Raw genomic sequence first — 23,452 nt, forward strand, 5'->3', positions numbered from 1 at the left:
TTGCATGGTGGTACTTTCTAAGTTTAAAACCTCAATTTTCATTGGTTGCCACACATGGAAGAAGAAAGGGGATTGCTCACTCATGGGCCAATAGAATTGCCCCTCCCTCTCCTTGAGTTCGTTCTCTGCATCCAAAGCGTTCTTCGGAATTATAATATTTGTTTAAATAACTAAATGTTAATGCTTTTCCATATTGTACCCCCTCATGGGAATTCCAAAGTCCGCTTATTGCTGTTGCGGTGGTTCCTGCGTTGGGACCCCTTGTTAACCCTGAAGGCTTCGTGGCACATAGCGCAGGAGTCGGTAGATAGCCGTGTCTCCTACAGCCTGTATGACTGTCGACAGCGTCGACGCTGGTGTCAGCAATCCTTTCAAGGTGGTGCACGGCGCCATGTATTAATTCTGCTCCAAGGTCCACCTTCAGACGCTGCTGCACTGCTTCGTAACGGGTGCACACAAACACAGAGGTGGGTCCATGTAATTATCAACGCTCAAAGTTTCAAAGAAACATGGGGCACTCGGGGGTTCCGTTACACAATGAGATTTATTGGCAAGGACGCGTTTCGGCAATAAGCCTTCTTCCTGCTTGCTTCATAAATTCATACAGCTTTTGCATTGTGGTACTTTCTAAGTTTAAAACCTCGATTTTCATTGGTTGCCACACATGGAAGAAGAAAGGGGATTGCTCACTCATGGGCCAATAGAATTGCCCCTCCCTCTCCTTGAGTTCGTTCTCTGCATCCAAAGCGTTCTTCGGAATTATAATATTTGTTTAAATAACTAAATGTTAATGCTTTTCCATATTGTACCCCCTCATGGGAATTCCAAAGTCCGCTTATTGCTGCTGCGGTGGTTCCTGCGTTGGGACCCCTTGTTAACCCTGAAGGCTTCGTGGCACATAGCGCAGGAGTCGGTAGATAGCCGTGTCTCCTACAGCCTGTATGACTGTCGACAGCGTCGACGCTGGTGTCAGCAATCCTTTCAAGGTGGTGCACGGCGCCATGTATTAATTCTGCTCCAAGGTCCACCTTCAGACGCTGCTGCACTGCTTCGTGACGGGTGCACACAAACACAGAGGTGGGTCCATGTAATTATCAACGCTCAAAGTTTCAAAGAAACACGTGGCACTCGGGGGTTCCGTTACACAATGAGATTTATTGGCAAGGACGCGTTTCGGCAATAAGCCTTCTTCCTGCTTGCTTCATAAATTCATACAGCTTTTGCATGGTGGTACTTTATAAGTTTAAAACCTCAATTTTCCTTGGTTGCCACACATGGAAGGAAAGAGGGGATTGCTCACTCACGGGCCAATAGAACACATGGAAGGAGAGAGGGGATTGCTCACTCACGGGCCAATAGAATTGCCCCTCCCTCTCCTTGAGTTTGTTATATATATATATATATATATATATATATATATATATATATATATATATATATATATATATATATATATATATATATATATAGATATATATATAGATATATATATAAATATATGATTAAAACAGGTGCCTGGACGGTTTATTTCCAACACATTCAACCCCACCTACTGACTCGTGACGAGAACAGCAGACCCAAGGACGGCTTTAGAGTGATGTGACCGGTGCAGCCGAGCCGAGTATTGACCTTGGAGTGGGGGGCGCTGCCTTCAGAAATAACAAATGGATTTTAAAAACACTGCTGCAAGGTTTCTTGTCTGACCAGCAGCTCTCAGGCAACAATAAAATGTCAAGATAACGCTGGTGATTAATGTTCCTACTGGAGAGAAATAGAAGTTTTGTCTAGTGACTCAAAATACAGTAGGGCAGAGGGTTAACGTGCCTATGCAGGTCACAGAATTGTGTTTTAAATCGATAGCTTGGTGCTAGTGGCATAGCAAGGGGGGGGCAGTCCGCCCTGGGTGTCACTAGTTTTGGGGGCTGTGGTCTCCCCTGCACTCACATGTGTTTGCCAAAGCAAACGCAGGAATCGCCAGCCCCCCTCCCTCTTCCATGCGGTCGCCGCAGGGCGGCAAAGCCAGGGACTGCCAATGGGCGGCAAAGTGTCTAGCTATGCCACTGCTCGGTGCATTACTGCTTTTGTCACAGAGATCCTTTTGTTACTTTTGGTTCATTAGTCACAATCCTAATATAGCACAGTGAGCTATAAATTGGCATGAAAGTGCTGCATGCAATCTGCAAGGTAGAGGTTTGAACTTTATGATTTTTTCCCAGTCTCTAATTATCCTAATGTTGCTAAAAATGGTTTGTACGGGTATAAATACATTCTTATTAGTAAAGCCAACTCTAACCAGTGTGCTACTTTTAAATTATGATGCTAGCGCTTCTCCAGACCTATTAATTCTAAAAGATAATGCTGTATGGATGACACATTGTAGCACACCTTGTCTATGTGACATTTCCTATACACTGATTTATAGATGTATGATTAATTGTCCCTATATAATGTGTTTGTGATGTAAAGTGCCCTGACACCCTATACTAGTATGAGTAAAGCTATAAAACAGACAAAATACATATAAGAGAGGTGCTATGGCGAGATGAGGGGCATCGTTGGAGGATTGTAGTGATAGAATCTGTGAAGAAGCAGGTAATTGGGTGGTGGGTGGCGCCAACATAGGTTGCCCCACGGGGTGCCACAATGCTAAAGCAGGTCCTCAGCAGACCTGCCAACTTCTGGAATGTTTTTACCATGTATAGGGAGGGCGGGGCCTTGGAGGGGGAAGGGCTTAGTGCAGAGCACAGCCTGAAGCACTTTTATACACTCCTTTCCCCTAGGACACCAAAGAAAAAAGCCACGTGTCCTAGTTAGGTTTCATCACCAAATGAGCACTGGCTGCACAGAGAGCTGGAAACAGACTCTATGCAGTGGCCTAACGAACCTTGAGGGAGGGCCCTTGCTAAGTACATGGAGGGGGCCAGCCCCACGCTACGGACTCAGTCAGGAGCTCTCAAGCCAGGGGCATAACAAGGGCCCCCATGGTGTGGGGAGCCCCCAGGCTTACCCATACTGGAGGGGGCACCCTCAGCCCATAGTGATGTTAGTGGCCCCTTCAGCATATCTTACAGGGGGGCTCCTCACGTTTTGTTACTCCACTAGCCAGGGGCCCATTGCCCGTGCACAATACCGAAGGGGGCTGGGTGGGCTAATGTTACGCCACTGACTCTATGCAAGGGTTTCCAACTTATTATCTGCTCCTCCCTGGTGGATCATGTGAAGGGAACTGAGTTTGTGTGACAAATGGTGGCACCATGTGAGTTGAAGGTCTGGAACAGAAATATCCCCATATGCAGTAATATATTGAAACGCCCCCATTCTACCCAGGACAACAGAGCCTCTGTACACACTCCCCTCAGGACAGGGTGACCAGACATCTTGGATTTGCCATGACAGTTCTGGGTTTTTCACCATTAGCACCAGCAGATTCTAGAAACTGTAGTCAATGTCCCGGTTTTGAACAAGATTCTCTAGAACACAGAGGGATGGAAGTTTTAATGTGCTTCTGTCAGGCCACAAGTTAGGGTGGGCACAGGTGTACGGAGTCCCCACATTATATTTAGGAAGTGGACTTTGTTTCCCTTAGTCCAACCTAAGAGGTGTGACCTTGTGCCCCAGCACAGTAGCTGCAGTTGTAAACTCTTTGGGGCTTATTTACAAGCCCACTGCACCACCGATGTGTCACTTTTTTGACACACCTTTGGCACAATGGGATTGCCCTTATGTACAAGGCCACATAAAGCCACCCTGCATGAGTTTTCATGGCCTTCTAAATATGGGCCCCTTTTGTACACTACTCTGCGTGAAAGGGGGGTACCATGGGTATTGCTGTGGACCCAACATCCATGGAACTTGACTCATTCCCAGATTTACAACATTTTGAAAACATGGCATGCATCAGAATCCTACGCTGTGGTGCAATGAAGGGAAATACTTTTATTTTTCCTCCTGTTTTCCTCTTTCTATGCGTGCTACATTCTGCAGCATGCATAGAAAGAGGAAAATGCTATTAATTATTGTTTTTTTGTGCCGGAAGGTGTTCCTTCCTGCACAATAACAATCATCCCCACAGTGCAGGCACCCTTGCAAAATGACGCAAAGGTGCATCTACTGGCGCATGGCAGCCACTTGTGCGCCAGCATAGGGAAAGCACTTTTATGTTTTGCATTGTTGTTAATACAAAGCATCCCTGTGCTTTGAACATGGTGCAGCACGGTGCAGCTAAATGACTTGTGGCACCGTGCTGCATCATTTTGTTGTAGATGAGGCTCTTTGGGTGTGCAACCTGACCTAGTGATGTTTGTACACCTCCATCCCACTTGCAACATTCCCTTTATGTGTGGGACTGGCCAATAAGGTGCTATATTTCAAACTCTTACCCGAAGAAAAAAGAAACTGACACCGTTAAACCGTTTATTGTTTAACAAACTACAAGCTGAAGCACTTTTGTGATTTGGAACTAGATAAAAAATAGCAGCAGGAAACTAACGCATTAACAGCAAGTTTAATGTTTAAAAGATAAACCCTGAACATTTTGTTTACTCACTAAAAGCAGTCTAAAAATATAATTCACAAGTTTCCAAGTGTCTGTTTTAAAAATATTGGCACTTTCAGAGATTTTTAAGCTCAGTGACACCCTTGAAGATGAGTGGAAAGAGTACATGTGATTTATAAAACGTAAAACCAAAACATGTTCTTTTCACATTTTTGTAATTATGTTAATTTGCTGTTGTTGTGAAATAGGCCCTTCAACTTTTAAGTAAGTACTAAAAGGGTGTCACATCACCATATGTGATGTCACTTTCTGTGTCATCATTTGTAAATCGGATATGATAATTAGTCCCCTACTGTTTTCCCTTAACTTGTGCCTTGGCTTCAGTGCAAAAACAATTAGCAGTCCCAGGCAAAAAAAAAACATAGTTAACACATTTTGTACTGTGTGCAAAAGCTGCACTTAATTTCCCATTACAGCATCATTGTCTGTGTTTTCTAGGTTGGTGAGTGCTATCCATAAGCCATTCCATGCCCCTTGGGCAAAGCTATTTTTTTAGCCCGACGTCTATGTTTGTGAAATGTCCCGGTTTATGGTGCCCAGAATCTGCTACACCATCTGCATGGATGGGATTGGAACCTTTTGCCTGCAGGATTCGCGCAAATCTTCGCAGGAGGTTCTCAGCCCACTGAGCTAGTTTACAGGGCCGACGTATAACATTGCCTCCTCGTCACTACTTCCGGTGTGTTTGTATTCCTTTGGAACCCACCACTAAGGGCCCCCACCCTTACAGCCGCCCTCCCCTCCAAAATGACTCTTTACTGGAAACAGCTTCCTTGCATGCGCACATCTCCAGTTGCCTGGCAACCGGATGCTCCACGAATACTGATTGGATCAGACAATTGAGTGAGCACTGAAATTGACACAGACACACAAGGACTATATATAGAAGAAACACTCATCGATAAATATAGCTATAGATTTATAGGTGTACTTGTACTGTAATGGTGAGATTGAACGTTACCCGACGAATGGCGGCATTGGGGCAATGTTATTTTAACAATAACCCGTAAACAGCTTGCATGTTGCTGTGAATGACCTGGGGGTAACAACACGTTTACCAGTAGAAAATGTAACATCACATTGATTGTCACCGCTAGAAATGGCGCTAATCCCTGGAAACGTGTGCTCGCCGCACCACTGCCCACTCAAGCAAGTTCTTCCAACATCCCACAGACCACAGGCATTAGCTTCTCACGCTGCTCACAAGTGGCAGCGCCTGAAACGTCCCACAGGGCACATGTGCTGGCTCCCTACACTGTTTACCTCTGCCAAGCCTAAACCGTGCCCACTAACGCCACCTCCTCAAACATTCAAAGTGGGGGCACTTAATACTGCTTCCCAGAGCCAGCTCATCTCTCTGCCCAGCACTGCAAGACCCCAAACTGCAGCACTGCCCTAGCTTCACACATTTACACCCAGTGGCCCCCCACACACACGAGGCTTTCCCTTACTGACTCCTCTCTGCAGGAATATCTGACAGGCGAGCTTAAAGGCCTCTGTAAAATGAAGCTGCTCCATCTACAAGTTGGGCATTTTTTCCTGCGATTGAATGCCTTCCAAAATGGCGTCCGAGGCCTACAGCAATTAAGTGCAGGCTCTGTCATCAACAGGAACACTCCTTGCCCCACATCCTATCGATATGCCCAGTTCTACGCAGGGAACGTAAGACTCTGTTGCGGAACATCTTTAGTCAAAACGGCATTCGCGCAATAAACAGACCACGCAGTGTTAAGCGTAAAAGGCCATTTATTAGACCAGGCTGCGTAATCTTACAAAACAGTAAACATCAACAATAAATAACTTCAAACCCTCAGAACACTTCACTTCTCACACACTTCACCCGTTCTACATCCTCAGAACCACTCCATGCCCCATACCGTCCTCATTCATATCCATCAATCACCCGTCACCCTGCCATATCCTGTGACCTTCCAGTCATGCCTCTATCTGCCATTCAAACTTCCCCCCGCAAGGGATGGGTGTGCCCACTCTTGACCCCCCTCTCCCTTCAAAGTACCGCCAATCAGGGAACCCCCTGTAGGGTGGTTCCCTGCCCCACCCCCCCACGGGTCCGCTATCCTTCGCAAACTGCACCCATCCACACTCACTCCCTGCAACACCATATCGCCTCATTCCACAACTCGCTCACCACATCTCTCATCTCCATCATATAGTACGCATTCCCCAGTCGAGACAGGTGCACTCCGTCGTCCCTGAAAACTAAAGGTTCCTCCAGTGGAATGCCTCCGTGTTGGATCACTTTAATGTCCTTGTCCCCGCAAAAAAGTCTCATCGCCCTGTTGAGTTTTCTCCGTGCTCTCTCAATTGCCCCGTGTTTCATTGCCCCCCTCCACACTTTCCTGGGCACCAACTCCGTCCAGGCAATGCAAGTTCCTGCAAGCCTTGACTTCAATACTTCCAGATCCCTCTGCATCAGCTGCAAAAGCGCCAAACCTGACAGCCTCACCAAATTGTTTTCTCCCAGGTGAATAATCAACAGGTCCGGGCATCCTTTTTGCGCGACCATTTTTGCGAGCCAGGGCAGTAGTGCCCCCCATCGCATACCTCCTTTACCCCACCAGTATACCTCATGTAAATGTCCTTTCAGTCCCAGGTTACGGCCGTACACCTGCTGTTCCGCGTACTTAGATGCCCAATGTACGAAGGAGTGCCCCACAATCCAGGTTACCGTCTTGGACCCTGGTCCGCCCACGCAACCTACGAAAGAGAAATATGTTAGCACAAAACCACAACCCGCGTTCCAGCCAACCGACTCCCCTCAGGACCGACTCACTTCCTCACATACCTCTCGCAACAGCGCGACTTCCATCTCCCAATCCGTCTAATCCTATCCCAGGACCACCCCAAGCGGGCCGCAGCTGTCACAGCCCCAATACGAAAGGAGTGGGTCCCAATTCCAGATGCCTCCAAACCAAGCCCACGCAATGCCATGCGCAACACCGCTAACAGCTGGCCAGCCGTCACTCGCGCCCCTGATGCATGACAGAAAATCTCACCTTGCGTCACACGTGCGGCCCCCAGGAACCCCCGCCATTCGGCCACCGGGCACACATCCCCGCCATCCGCCTCATTCAACCACACCCACTTACCCCTACCCAGCTGATCCGTCTTGGAATATCCCAACCAAATCCCCAAGCGCCCCCCATCCACACGAATCTCCTCAAACACCCTACCTGCCCGCGTCCTTGTGCCCAACAATTCAGAAACCCGAAACGCACCAAAAAACATCCACACCATACACAACCGAAAAATCCTCACTTCAAAAAGCTCATAGCAACACTCCAGCAAAACACCCCAACCAGCCGAACCAGCAGCTCAAACATAACCGCCTCCCGCAGTCTACCCTCCCCCATCCTACGCTCCCTACCCCAACCTCGGAGCATCCTGCTCACAATCAGATCTTTTGTAGGATCAAACCCCAGAAACAAAGTACAATAAAAGGAGATCCCTGCCAGTTTCCCAGATATCGTAGCCGCAGTCAATCCCTTATCTATACAGCACAGCACAAAACGCTTAACGCCCTGTTCTACCTCTGACCGGTCACACAGACTTGACTCCTGACTCCACCCCATGAATGCTCCAAACTCTGACCATGCCTGCCGATACGTCTTCTTAGTGGTATTCGCAACTGAATGCTCCACCAGGCCAATCATCCTCACTCCCCCAAGGCCCAGATGCCGTCCCGCAGCTTGGTCTTGCACATATCCGCTCCCGGTGCCAGGTGCCGGAACCGCTGCCACTGCGAATGAGACAAAGCATCCGCAATGTCATTATTCGCCCCAGGGACATGCTTAGCCCTAAACACCACATTCAGACGCAGGCAAGCCAGCATGAATCTTCGCAACAAACGCAACACTCTCAGGTCCCTGGCCCTCTGGCGGTTCAACAGCTCCACCACCGTCATGTTGTCGACGTGGAAAAGCACGGAACTATTCTGAAACTCACTCCCCCAAACCTCCAGCGCCACCAGCAAAGGAAATAATTCCAGGAAAGCAATGATCCTACCCTGTTGCAACCAGTGAGCATGCCAACTCTCCGCACACCACCTCCCGTCCCAGAAGATGCCAAACCCTGCTGACCCAGCTGCATCCAAGAAAATTTGTCATTGCCAAACCGCCCTTTCCTCATCAAAGTCCAGGGACACCCCGTTGAAGTCCGTCAAAAATGTCAACCAGGTCCTCAAGTCAGCCCGCACGCCCATGGAAATCCTGACTCTGTGGTGTGGAAGCACTGCCCCCGACATGGCCATGCCGAGCAGCCGACAGAACATCCGCCCTGCCCTGACCACTCTACATGCCAAGTTCAAGAAGCACAACAGCTTCTGTACCGCTCTCAAAGCAATCCGCTTCTCCTCGATCGCCCACTTGAGACATGACAGTATCTCAGTCACCTTGGCCCCCGGAAGGCGCGCCAGCCACTGTACAGAGTCCAACTCAATCCCCAGGAACGTCAAGCAACAACTGGGCCCAGCCGTCTTTTTGGGTGCCAAAGGAACACCGAAGTGGAAAGCCAGCTCCTGGAACCGCGACAGGGCCCTGCCGCAATCACCAGAATCCGCCCTATTCAGGAAGAGGAAATCATCCAAATAGTGGGTAACCTCGCGGCACCCACTAGACCTCACCATTGCCCACTGCAGGAAAGTACTAAAGAGTTCAAACAAGGCACATGAGATGGCACACCCCATGGGAAAAACTTTGTCCACGTAGATGGCCCCCCCAAACTGCATTCCCAGGAGCGAGAAATCTGCCATATGTATAGGCAGCAAACGGAAGGCCGACTTGATGTCGCATTTCGCCAATTCAGCCCCTGTCCCGCACGTCCTCACCAAACGAATCACATCATCCACTGACGCTTACAGCACCCTTGAGTCCTCCTCCGCAATAAAATCGTTTACAGATTGACCCTCTGGCCACGAGAGATGATGAATCATCCGAAACTCCCCCTCCTCTTTCTTCGGCAACACCCCCAGCGGAGAAATGATCAGATCTTCCAAAGGCCAATCGGTAAACGGGCCAGCTACCCTTCCTTCCTCAACCTCCTTCAACAACTTAGCAGCTACCACCCTCGGCAATTCCTTCGCGGACTGCAGATTGTCTGCCCACCTATGCACCCTGGGACCCTGATAGCCTACCATAAAGCCCTCCGTTAAACCCCAGAAAAGCCGCGACGCCGCCTCCTGGTCCGGGTAACACGCGAGCCACGGGGCCATCGCCTCCACCCTAACCGGTGTAGGCGTCCTTCTGACCAGGGTGGCCCCGTCCTCTGGCATTCCACCACTGTTCCGAGGGGGTGACAAGGGTAAGGCACTGAGTGAGGGCATGCTGCCCGCGGCACTTGGAGCACTCGTGTTTGAACCTACAGGGGTACCTCGAGCAGTACCCCCTGTTGTAGCTCCAACAGGCCCCCGTCGCATAACCCCCCGGCTTACCGGGCTGACCAGTGGTGAGGGTATTTGGCACCACTCCTCCCCCCGCCCCGCCGAGGGTGGGACGCGGCGGAAAAGACCGATACACCACCGGCAAACCGCTGGCCGTATGTGTGGACGCAGTTGAATGTGTGGACTCCATCCATTGCACCCAGAGTTCTTGGTCCACCTCCCCCCAGTTCTTCTCCGGGTTCGCACTAACCCTCACCCTGAATTCCTCGTCATAACTCAACCAGGCGAAACCCCCAAACTGCATCTGCGCCTTGCGAATGATGTCCATGTATTTCAGCAACGCAATAGCCCTATCCAAATACTTCTCACAATAAATTCTGGCATATATTAAGAAAGCAGATGTCCAGTTCTCCATCGTCACCGGGACCCTGGGCCGCCTATTCAGCTCCCATTCCTCCTTCTTCGATCCCTCCTTGGCCTGAACCTCTCTATGTAACAACTTGAAGACATCTACGAACTCGTGCTTCCAGATCTTAGTCCTGACCTTCTCAGATAAATGCGACCCCAGGGGCATCGCCAATCCCATGTACGGGAGCTTCCTCGGCAGCTTCACCCCCACGTCCTCCTTACAATCCCCTTTGTCCGTCTGCACCCCCGCCGTGACCACCGACTTACCGTCCACCTTCTTACCCTCCACAGGTGGACCGCCCGTTGGCGTCTCCGGCTACCGAATCAATATCTCCCCCACGCCCACTGACCTACACGCCTTCTTCCTACCCCCCTGGGGACCCTCATCCCAGGCCACCCACCAAGACCCATCACCTGTGACTGTTGGACGCCTCTCTCGGGACCGCCCTCTGGGAGTTGAAGCCTGGACCGCCACCGCCTTGACCTTGTTCTTTGTCATCGCCGAGGCCTGTAAAACACCAAGGTCGCTGTTGTCCACCACGCCCCTCGCTTCGTCTGTGTCATCCCGCACCTCCCCCTCCGCAAGCTCCTCACTCTCATCATCATAGTCCAACTCCAGCACTGGTTCCACCTCCACAGGCACACTCAACACATCCCTCACCGCTCTCTTCACACCCTTCTGCGCTCCAACTGACTCACGTGACACATTCGCAACATGCGCCGCCGGTGCCCGAGCCCACGGAGGAGGAACAGCCGCCGTGGACCACCCTACTACTTCAGTCCTGCGCCTCAGGGCCGTCTTGCGCCCCGCCTGGCACCCCCGGGCTCTGCTGACAGCCGCCGGCTTGGGTCCCCTCGCGCCCCTCAGGTCGCTCCAGCCTGAGCGGGCCTCAGCACCATCGGGCCTCAAAGCCGTCCTGGCCGTCCCTACACCTAGCATCCTACCCTTGGGCCCCTCGACTGGCGCCTTCTTAGCTTTTGTGCGCCTCTCCACCTCTTCTAACTCTGCCGCCCGTTCCTCCTCCGAGGTTGGGGTAGGCAGCCCTTCCAGCTCATGCCCCCACACTGCTCCTACCCTGGCCATGGTCTGCTCCACCCACCTGGCCTCCTGAATCTGTTCCATGATCCGCTGTTCACAGGCCCTGTCCTCCCACGACATGGCCCCCCAAACCGGGATGGGCGGGGGTGGGCAGTAGCCCATGAAATCCCCCCGGAATGAAGGAACCCTCCCTGCACCTGCACCGGGGGACACCCTCCCCCGGCCCCCAGGAACCCAGGCCCACCCAGCCCCTCCTGGCCCTCAGGTCTCCCTGCTGCCTCCCGCCCCGTGGGGGCGGGGGTCTGCACCCTAGAGCTAGTGGACAAATCAATGGGGGCCTTATCCCCTTGGCCCACGTCCCTTGACTCTGAACCCCCTCCTACAACCTGATCTGCAGACAGATCCACCACCTGATCCCCTTCCCCTGACCCCAGCGACACCTCCCCGGGCCCAGAAGCATCCTCGTGTAAACCGGCAGGCAGATCCCCAAGCCCCGCCCCCGCAGATAGGCTCCCCGACGCCCGGGCGTGCTCAGGCCGCGTCACGATAGGCTCCGCGCCCCCAGACACAGCCCCAGAGGCCCAAGGCAGGAATTGGAGAGGAGGAAAAACTCACGGGGCAGGCTCTTGCGCTTCCCGCCCCGCGCTGAGTCCATCGTCGCTCCGCCCCCCCTCCGAACAATCACCTGCCCACGCTGAGGAGACGCGTCGTCCTGATACGCCAGGACCGCCGCTGCAACCCCGGCCGAGGCCGCGCGTGGGGCCCTCACGGCCCCCACCCACGCCTGGCCCAAGACTCCCGGCTGAAGCAGGTCCTCCCTGCCCGCGCGGGCCAGCAACAACAAAGCCACCCTCACCTCCTCGGACGTGACTCCCGACATGGTCGGAATGATACGCTTGATGCGGACGCTGAACCTAGCTGCCGGCAGACAGCTCGCGATGTCGATAGTAAGTGAAAACTATTCCGGCCTACACTCACACTACCTCCAAACTTCCTACGATACCTTCGCTAAACCCTTCCGATGGTGCCAGGCAACAGGAAGAGGAAGTCCCCTTCCGCTCCTGTGCCTTATACCCCCCACCTAACTCCTCCCCTTCCCCTGCCTGTCCTATCCCCTGCGCGAATGACCCCGGAGGAAGACTAGTCTGCGACTTTGCTTCCCCCGGGGCCGGCAAAGTTCCTGCCGACGTGCTCTGCTTCTTGCATGAAAGGAGGTACACCGCAAGTGATTGAGGCCTTCATAAAAGTTCAGATTAACAGCAAATTAACTGTTGTCAGCTGAAGGGTCGAGCAGCTCAAGTACTCAATAAATCCAATATTTGCACTTTATCGCACAGTCTGCACTTTTCACTTTCAATTTTTTCACTGTCATTTTTGTTCTTCGTTCGTGACTAATGGTACCTGTTTTAGTGATGTATGTCCGAGAATGCCAGGCTGACACATAGCATGAAGGCCTCCTTATGATCTCAGGCCTTTTATTGGCTCTTATATCAAATATCTGTTTTTGTACGCTTTGAAATTTCGGTGGCCTCTAATTTTCTTTTCTTTTAACAGTTTTTAAAGTGTCTGAAAATTTATTATTGTGATGTCCTATGTGTTTTTGATTTTAATTAATTGAAATAAACATACTTAATTACTGACTCCTCGCAATGCCTTTTAGACTTTTCTCCAGATCCTGGGGCAATCTGGGCAGTAAGTGCTGTCATTTCTTTTCAGCGTCAGGACCCTGGAAACTGCTGCTTGCGAGGTTATCATCACTCTTAAGCAGCGGTGGTCCCTCCATTATGGCAGAGGAGCTTCACCCCCCCGGCCCCCAACCCCCCTTGCTAGCAGCCTCAAAACATGAATAATACAACATATTTATTATCGTTTTATTTATCCTCTGAGGGCCAAGTCTTGGGGGCGGAGCAGTCACAGAGGGAGCTTGGTGGGCACAGCTATCAGTGCGCATGTCGGCTTGGCCGACCATCTTAGGAAGGCCAAACCGACAAGCGCGCTGAGCTGTCTCCAAACAGAGATGTGTTGCCGGGTTGGAAATAGCAGGCACAGGCTCCCAGTATCTCTGGGAACGCAAATCAAGGGCTCCCAGAACAATCCTGAAGCTGATCTCATGTTGCCAGCAGCATGAGAGCAGCATCTGGATTGGCCGCATGGGAGTCAGGGAGCCTGTGTCTGCAGTGGAATGGAACTGGAGAGGAGCAGAACAGCGGCGATGTGGCAGGTAAGTTATTCATTTTTGTGTTTTGTTGTATGTTATGGCATCGTCCCCTCACCCCACTTTTGTTTCAAACTGGCCGCTACTGCTCTTTATCGTTTATCAATGATATAGGCTGATATGATCTACAGATTGATTAACAATTTTTTCAGAAAAATATAAGCATATGTCTCTTTCAATGAATGAGACACCATTTTACAAAACTTGGAATTTAAGAGGTTATGCATAAAATGTGCCAGATTCATGAGAAAGGGTTTGTAACACTCTTTGGAAACATATCTGGACCTTCCACTATTCATGATGCGCATTAAGAGATTGCATTTTCTTTTTCAAATCGAATGGCGGGAAGGTCAAGAGTAACTCTAGGTAAAAAACTCTGCTCCGCTTGTGGAATTTGCAGATTTTTTTCAACTCTGTGTTCCGAGTAGAACATGGAGTTACCGAAAACTCCGCGCTCTGCAACGGAGTGGAGTTTTTTTTGTTTGCACGTTCTATATGAGTTTTCGCACGCTCGTGAGCAACTTACCGGGATGCCTGCATTCGCTGGTGAAATTTCCTATCCGTTAAGTGCGCCACGAGATTTGGTAGCAGGCCGCACGGTCCAGTGAAAGTGTGCGATGGCAAACATGTCATTCGGACGGCCCACTGGACTTCCGGCCGAAGTTCTGTGAAGATTGCGATGCCGAACACCAATTTGCAAGCTGGAGAAGTATATCTCCAGAGCAGCATAAAACCTTCTCGCAATGATGCTTTGGATGAAAAAAACTCCTCAGATTGACATTTGGCTGTATTTTTTTGTGCAAGGAGTTCTTTTTCTTTTTTACTTTTTTTTTAAGAGGACAGAAGTGCCCCAGAGTCTCCAACTTCCTGTTCTTGTACAGCAGGCTCCTCCCAGTGCTTTGTCCATGTCCTGTTCCCTTTTCATTTGGATTTGGAGCTTGAAGGATCACTCTTTGTGTCTGCTGCATCCTATATCATACTGGAAATGAGCAGGGCCGGATTGACTGTTGCGGGCACCGGGCAATCCCCCGGTGCGCAGCAAGGGTGGGGGACAGTTGTGGGCCCCTGGGGGCCATTTTTGTTACAGGGCCATTTATGCAGCATAGCTGCAAAATCGGCCCTGTAACAATCGGCCGAAACCCGGCCCGAGCAAAGTGCTCGGTTCCACCCCCAACCTCGCCCCTGGGTATGAGGACTTTTGAAGTTGAAATTTTACAAGTAAGTTGGAAAATTGGTGTTGCTTGTTGGATTGGGGCATTGCACCTACATGTTTTGTACTTTTCATTGTTTTTTTAAAATGTATTGTTGTGGGTGGCCTGTAGTTTCAGTAGGGGACAAGTTGTTTTTCTTTGTATGTACTTTTTCTACTAGTTTTCTTTTATAAAGGAAACATGTTGCAAAGTTCATTACATTTTCTCCAACTTTTGCAATCAATTTGCAACATTTATTTAATTCACTAGACCAGTGGTCTGCCAATAGGCCTTTCAGCCAGTAGGCCCAGAGCTACTCATGTGTGCATGAAACAACTGTTTCTGTGGTGTCTGTTGAATTTAGACATAATTTAGGGCATGGATGGCATTGGATTGAATTGCAAAATGTGTTTTTTGGGTTATATTTCACTTTCTTCTTGTGTGTTAAATAAATGCCTTTGTTGGATGTGTGTTGTGTGGTTGTTGTGTAACTTGCAAACCTTTATTAGCCCTATGGATTTTCGTTTTTGCATTGTTGCATTACATCTGTGTTGTTTAGCATGCCTCCTTTCTATGGCCATATAGGCCTGCTTGAGTTTATTGTTTTACAGGCCTCCTGCTTGTTGTTGTGTGAGTGACCATGTGGCTGGTGGCCATTCTGTGGTGGTAGTTAGTGTGCTTTTCATTGTGTGAGTTAATCTGCCTGCCTGCCGCATAGCGCTTTTCCACTGCTGCATTTAGAATCCTTGCAACTTAACGCTTTATTGGCAATATAGCTCCTCGACCCTCGCAGCATTTGTTTGTTATTGCCAGTGCCATTTTGTTTAGCTTCTTGTTGGCCCGTCCCAGACCCTCCCTCCACCTCGCTCCCGCCTCCCAGCTGACCCTCCCACGCTCCGCCCCCTCCACTTTCCATTTATGACAGATGTCCCAACGCGCAGCGTCCACGCGCAGCGGTCGCGCCGAAGGTGCGCCAAAGGTAAGCCCATCTACGCCCGTTCACGCCTGGACCGCACCCAGTGCCAGACCCCCTGGCCCCCGCAAAATCCACTCCTCCATCATCACGTATGACGCCGCCACCATCCTAGCCCTCAACCCCGGATGCACACCCCAATGCTACGAAGCTGCCCCGAAACGTACCCACGGCCCTTTCGCCTGCCGCTCCTGCAAATTTACCAGCATCAAGACCCTCACCACTACCACTAACCCCAAAATCAGCACCGACTACAACCACCTGAAGTGCATCCTGCTCAACACCCGCTCGGTCCACAGACACACCACCGAACTTTGGGATCTACTCGATACCACATCACCGGACTTCGCTTTCCTTACTGAAACATGGATGAACGCCTCATCAACACCCGACATCGCCATAGCCATCCCGGACAATTACAAGATCATCCGAAAAGACCGCACCATCCAAACAGGAGGAGGCATCGCCATCGTCCATAAGAACACCATCAAAATCACGACCAGCTCCGAAGATAACCTTTCAACCGCAGAACACCTCCACTTCCAGATCCACACCGACCCCAGGACCACACTCAGAGGCACCCTCATCTACAGGCCTCCAGGAACCCGTAAACAATTCAGGGAAGACATCACTGACTTCATCAGCCCACATGCCCTCGCCTCCGAAAACTACATTCTACTAGGAGACCACAACTTCCACCTGGAAAAGAATAACGACTGCAACACCACCACCCTTCTTGACAACCTGGCCAATCTCGGTCTTAAACAACTTGTTAACACCCCCACTCATGTTGCCGGACACACGCTCGACCCAATCTTCACCTCCAGCAAACACATCTCCTTCCATCACACCACAGCTCTCCATTGGACGGACCACAGCTGTGTTCACTTCAGCTACAAAACCACCTTGAACCACAACCCCCCACAACCTATCCCCCGAAGAAAATGGAACAAAATCACCACCGACCAACTCTTCACATCGCTCAACCAAAACCCACCCGCCCTCTCATCTGACCCAAACCAAGCTGCCATCAAATTCAAACAATGGATCACTCACAGCGCTGACGAATTAGCACCCTTGAAAAACCACCACACCAAACAAGACAGCAAAAAGGCCCCCTGGTTCAACGATGACCTTAAGAAATCCAAGAAGATCTGCCGTACTCTCGAGAAAACATGGAGAAAAAACCCAACCTCCGACAACATGACCACCTTAAAGACAGCCACCCGCAAACACCACCAACTGATTCGATCCACTAAGAAATCAGCATTCAAGAATCGTCTCGACAACAACGCCCACAACAACAAGGAACTATTCAACATCGTCAAAGAATTCACCAACCCCACCGCAGCCTCTAACGACATCACTCCCTCCCAAGACCTCTGCGATTCGTTATCCTCCTTCTTCTACAACAAAATTGCAGACATACATAACAGCTTCGAAAACAGTTCCAACGAACAATCCTCTCCACCCCCCTCTGAACCCAAACCGCCCTCTAACACCCTCAGCGCCTGGAACCCAATCACCACTGAAGACTCCATCCGCCTAATGAATTCCATCCACTCTGGCTCGCCAACCGACCCATGTCCCCACCACATCTTCAACAAAGCAGACTCCATCATCGCACCCCATCTCCGTGATGTCATCAACTGCTCCTTCAACTCTGCTACCTTCCCAGAAAGCTGGAAACATGCCGAAGTCAGCGCCCTCCTGAAGAAACCCACAGCAGACCCCTCGGAACTTAAAAACTACCGCCCCATATCCCTCCTCCCATTCCCGGCCAAAGTCATCGAGAAAGCCGTCAATAGACAACTCGCCGACTTCCTCGAATCCAACAACTCCCTCGATCCATCACAGTCCGGCTTTCGAGCCAAACACAGCACCGAAACCGCCCTCATCGCAGCAACAGACGACATTCGAACTCTACTGAACAACGGAGAAACAGTGGCCCTCATCCTACTCGACCTCTCCGCCGCCTTCGACACAGTATGTCATAGTACCCTCATACAACGCCTCAGCAACATCGGCATACAAGGAAAAGCCTTGGATTGGATCATCTCGTTCCTCGCCGGAAGAACCCAGAGAGTCCGCCTCCCCCCTTTCAAATCGGAAGCCACTGAAGTCATCTGTGGTGTACCACAAGGATCTTCACTCAGCCCTACCCTCTTCAACGTATACATGAGTCCCCTCGCATCCATCGCGCGCCAACACAACCTCAACATCATCTCCTACGCAGACGACACCCAGCTGATCCTCTCCCTCACCAAAGACCCAAACACCGCCAAAACCAATCTACACGAAGGAATGAAAGAAGTAGCCGAATGCATGAAGAACAGCCGTTTAAAACTTAACTCGGACAAAACGGAAGTCCTCATCTTAGGATCATCCCCCTCTGCCTGGGACGACTCATGGTGGCCACCGGCATGGGTACAGCACCCATACCTACAGATCATGCACGTAACCTGGGCTTCATCCTAGACTCCTCCCTCTCGATGACCAGACAAGTCAACGCCGTCTCATCTTCATGCTTCAACATCCTACGCATGCTCAAAAAAATCTTCCGCTGGATCCCCACCGAAACAAGAAAGACTGTCACCCACCCACTGGTCACCAGCCGATTGGATTATGGAAATACCCTTTACGCCGGGACCACAGCCAAACTACAGGAAAAACTCCAACGCATCCAAAACGCCTCAGCCAGACTCATACTGGACATTCCCCATCATGCTCACATTTCCGGTCACTTGAAGGATCTCCACTGGCTCCCCGTCAACAAGAGAATAACATTCCGTCTCCTCACCCACGCACACAAGGCAATCTACGACCTAGGACCTGAATGCCTCAACACACGACTGTCCTTCTACACACCCACCCGCCAACTACGATCATCCAATCTAGCCCTCGCCGCAATTCCGCGCATCCACAGGTCCACCATGGGAGGAAGATCCTTCTCCTACTTAGCGGCCAAAACCTGGAATTCTCTCCCCACTCACCTCCGTCTTACACAGAACCACCTCTCCTTCAGAAAGCAACTAAAAACCTGGCTATTCGATAAGTAATGCATCCACCCTCCCTCAAGCGCCTTGAGACCCTCTGGGTGAGTAGTGCGCTATACAAATTCCTGAACTTGAACTTGAAACTTGAAACTGCTTTTGCCATAGGCCTGCATTGTCTGTCTTCCCTTTCTTGTTGTTGTGGTGGCCGGGCCATGTGTCTGGCGGCCATTTTGTGAAAGTAAATTGGAGACAGATGCACAGCCTGCGGTTGATATGAATAATTTAATTGGATGTGTTCCATGAAGGGTAGAGTGTTTTTTAGAGGTGCTCCAATGGTGGTGTCTTCCGTCTCAGACGTCATACATTAATGAAAACAAAGTGTGCTTCTAATGAGTCATTAGTTGCATCCCCTTTGGGCACACTATTTAGGGTTCCTTGTAAATAAGGACTCCACAAGTTATGTTGTATTTCATAAATCTTGTCCTTTTATTTTCTTATCATTTTTTAATAGTTCATCATTATTTTTGAATGAAATTGTTCAATCATTCCATCCTTGTGACTTAATTCATTACTTGTTATGACATCACATAGTTGTATCTTGGCTCCATTGCATTTCGGGCCATCAATAGCCCTTCCTCAGGGAGCAACACTGTAAATATAGAGCCTGTACATAAATCAAAAGTATAAAGACATAATGAAATAAACAAGATGCAATAAGCACAATAAACTGAGCGAGACTCATTGAGTCTGTGAGCCGTAATATGTGAACCCTAAGATGTGAAAGAGCATAGAACCCGTAAATGCCGTGTGATGGACGAAAAACTGAATAGAAGACCCGTGTGACGCTATATGCATACAAAAGCGGACATACCTGCAAACCAATGTCTGCCTCAAAATCCTGCAAAACGAAAACAAAAACTGACTTATCAGCTGTTTCGCTAATAGAAAATCTCAACCGATAACTAAATGCCATGTCACTCACCATGTGAGTCCATAAGATCCGGAACAAACGATAAAGCAAGAGGTTCAAATAAAGTTCGCTGGGGACGCCCAAATGCGTCTCCGTGGATATCCCAAACTGTAAAATGTCGCGAGATCTTCTACCGTGTCATGTGGCGCGGAACTAATTGTATGTATTGAAAAAAAGACTACGCCGCGCGTAAAGGATCCGGAAAACAGCTACTGAAAAACGAGTATAAGCTAGTGAGCGATATGAATAAAATTACGGTGCGATGGAAAATATGTGCAGAGGACATGCCTCAATAAAGTAATAAAAACAATGATGTAAAACAATAAAATATATAAAACAGTAAATTATCTCTATACACAATAGGTGATGCAACACTGAACATAAACATGATGGAATCATAAACCTGATAACACACCGGAGTGCGATCAGAAACACAGTGATGCGATCAAACACAGTGATGCGATCAAAAACACAGTCAGCACCTAAATGAACCAAGGAATAAGAGCCAGTGGCTCTGGAAGTATCACAAATCAAATATTTAGGATATGAATATACAGAATGCAATCAATAAATAAATTCTAGATAACACGCAAATTCAATCCGATCGTTGAGAACATTCGGTTTTGTGGAATTGAGTCTATGGATCCAGAAGTTTTCTCTTCGTAAAAGATGATTATTGTTGTCTGTTCCTTCCGTTTTCTCCACGCATTCCAGTACAATGAATTTTAATTGCGAAATATTATGATGCTCCTCAATGAAATGATGTGCAACTGAAGATTTCATGTTTTTTGTATAAATGTTTGATTTATGTTCCGTGATGCGCGTTTTTCTTTCAGTCTTGCCCACATTTACCTTCCCACACGGGCATTTCAATGAGTAAATCACATTAGAAGTGTCACATGTTGCTGTGACCTTCAATTTAATATTGAAACCTTTCATCGGATGTGATATTACATTTCCACTTATGATGTTATTACAATTGCCACAGTTAAGGCAAGGTCTTGTACCATTGTATTCAATCTTTTCATTAGTTTTTTGTTGTTTAAGAATTTCCCCTATATTTTTTTTTTCCCTTGTATGGGCAAATAGTGGTGGTGATGAAAAAGTTGCATTAAAATCTGGTTCAAGATTCAGGATTGTCCAATGTTTTCTAATCACTTTCTTAAAGCGGGTACTCAATGTGGAGAACTTAGATACTACGACAATTCTCTTGTTGTCTGTTTTTTGATGTTCTCTTAAAAGATCGGTTCTCCTTTTACTTATGGCCCGTTCTTTTGCTTCCTTGATGGTTAGCTCAGGGTACCCTCTGTTCAAAAATCTATTACCCATTTCATTCAATCTTTGTTCCACTTTTAGGGGATCAGAAGTTATTCTCTTCACTCTTATCATTTGCGAAAATGGGAGATGTTTTTTCAAGGACGTTTGGTGAAAACTTGAAAAGTGTAGCATATTGTTCCGATCTGTCAGTTTCCAGTATACATCTGTTGCTAGACCCTTCTCGGTGAGAGTAACCTCATCTAAGAAGGTAACTTTTTGTTTGGAAATTTCCCAAGTCAATTGGATGCGTTCATCACAAGCATTAAGGGAAGTTAAGGCTGTTACTAGTTTTTCTTCCGTATTCTTCCAAATGATAAAAATGTCATCAATATATCGTACTAGTAATTTGATGTTATCGTAGCATTCTCTTTGTGACAGGATGTGTTGTTGGAATCTATAAAAACACACTCCAACCCCAGCAAAACCCTCAGAAAACAGTCTTACCAAGAGGAAAAACGAGGGGGGTGAGCAAGCAATGAAAGTAGGGAGAGAAAAGAACAATGATAAGAAGAAAATCCCTCAAACACCAAACAAGTAGGTGTTAATTATCATCATTGGGTTTTCCAAGTATGAAAAAATGGAAAAAAGGGAAAGGGGACCCTCATAGGGCCCACAGTGAAAGTGCAAATTTAAAAAAGTTCTTATATTGGGAAGAGTTTAGATACAAATGTAAGAACAGTATTACCATGGTACTTATGAGTTGAAGATGTTTGGGAGTATAAGACCAGGATTGAGGTTTTGTCATCACTCATATACATTCAATCCAACACAGAAGTTGTGTTACACTTCACTTGGATATTTTGCTGTTATTAGGATTTTGTTTTCCTTTACAGACACAGGCGTACTAGCAGCAACCAAGGCAACTCACGGAGGAGTAACCGTGAGTGGGTGAATCACCCTCCTTTTTCTTGAGGACAGCGAGAATTGGACACACGTTAGAGTGTGTTCCTTTTTAAGCTGTTAAAACAAAAGTTTCTTTTCGGTCCTTATGAATGCTTGAGTGATTGTTGCTCATTAGTAAGCAGAAACATGTTGACCATTTTTTCTTATTTAAAGGACATCAGGTTTCATTGTTATGCCTTCAAAATGTCCGCTGTTTTCACATGCTTTTAATAGAAGTAGGCTATCCCTCTATTAAAATTGATATTAGGAACTGCTTATCTTCTTTTTAAAATTTGCACTTTCACTGTGGGCCCTATGAGTGGTCCCCTTTCCCTTTTTTCCATTTTTTCATACTTGGAAAACCCAATGATGATAATTAACACCTACTTGTTTGGTGTTTGAGGGATTTTCTTCTTATCATTGTTCTTTTCTCTCCCTACGTTCATTGCTTGCTCACCCCCCTCGTTTTCCCTCTTGGTAAGACTGTTTTCTGAGGGTTTTGCTGGGGTTGGAGTGTGTTTTTATAGATTCTGACGCTCTTTCATTGTTTTGATTACCGAATAACCTGGGGACTGAGAGCGTTTCTGCCACGGCCCTTTCTCTCTTTTTGTTTTGTAGGATGTGTTGTTGTTCATACTCCTTCATAAAGATATTATCGTACGCCGGCGCGGCACAATTTCCCATGGACGTGCCGACAAGCAGTGGAACAGGCTTTAGTCAACTCCAATCTAGACTTACCTATGCAAACTTTTCTCATGGAACTCATGCTGTTTACACTGTACCAAAGTTATTTCAAGTACAATGAGGAATGGTATCAACAGCTTGTGGGCACGTCCATGGGCAATTGCGCCGGCGTACGCTAATATCTTTATGAAGGAGTATGAACAACAACACATCCTGTCACAAAGAGAATGGTACGATAACATCAAATTACTAGTACGATATATTGATGAAATGTTTATCATTTGGAAGAATACGGAAGACAAACTAGTAAAAGCTTTAACTTCCCTTAATGCTTGTGATGAACGCATCCAATTGACTTGGGAAATTTCCAAACAAAAAGTTACCTTCTTAGATGTTGAGGTTACTCTCACAGAGAAGGGTCTAGCAACAGATGTATACCGGAAACCGACAGATCGGAACAATATGCTACACTTTTCAAGTTTTCACCAAACGTCCTTGAAAAAAAATCTCCCATTTTCGCAAATTATAAGAGTGAAGAGATTAACTTCAGATCACCTAAAAGTGGAACAAAGATTGAATGAAATGGGTAATAGATTTTTGAACAGAGGGTACCCTGAGCTAACCATCAAGGAAGCAAAAGAACGGACCATAAGTAAAAGGCGAACCGATCTTTTAAGAGAACATCAAAAAACAGACAAGAGAATTGTCGTAGTATCTAAGTTCTCCACATTGAGTACCCGCTTTAAGAAAGTGATTAGAAAACATTGGACAATCCTGAATCTTGAACCAGATTTTAATGCAACTTTTTCATCACCACCACTATTT

At 48.2% G+C, this 23,452-nt stretch overlaps 1 long non-coding RNA gene across 1 annotated transcript in view; it reads left to right on the forward strand.

The window, feature by feature from the left end:
• The first annotated feature begins 457 nt into the window (after nt 1-457).
• Nucleotides 458-23,452, forward strand: part of LOC144766921 (uncharacterized) — a 100,525-nt gene continuing 77,530 nt past the window's right edge. The window contains exon 1 of the long non-coding RNA XR_013597982.1: nt 458-1,077. This is a non-coding gene — a long non-coding RNA (uncharacterized LOC144766921). The remainder of the gene's footprint in view (nt 1,078-23,452) is intronic.

Source organism: Lissotriton helveticus, chromosome 7 (assembly GCF_964261635.1).
Source record: "Lissotriton helveticus chromosome 7, aLisHel1.1, whole genome shotgun sequence".
In the NCBI taxonomy this organism is placed as follows: domain Eukaryota; kingdom Metazoa; phylum Chordata; class Amphibia; order Caudata; family Salamandridae; genus Lissotriton; species Lissotriton helveticus.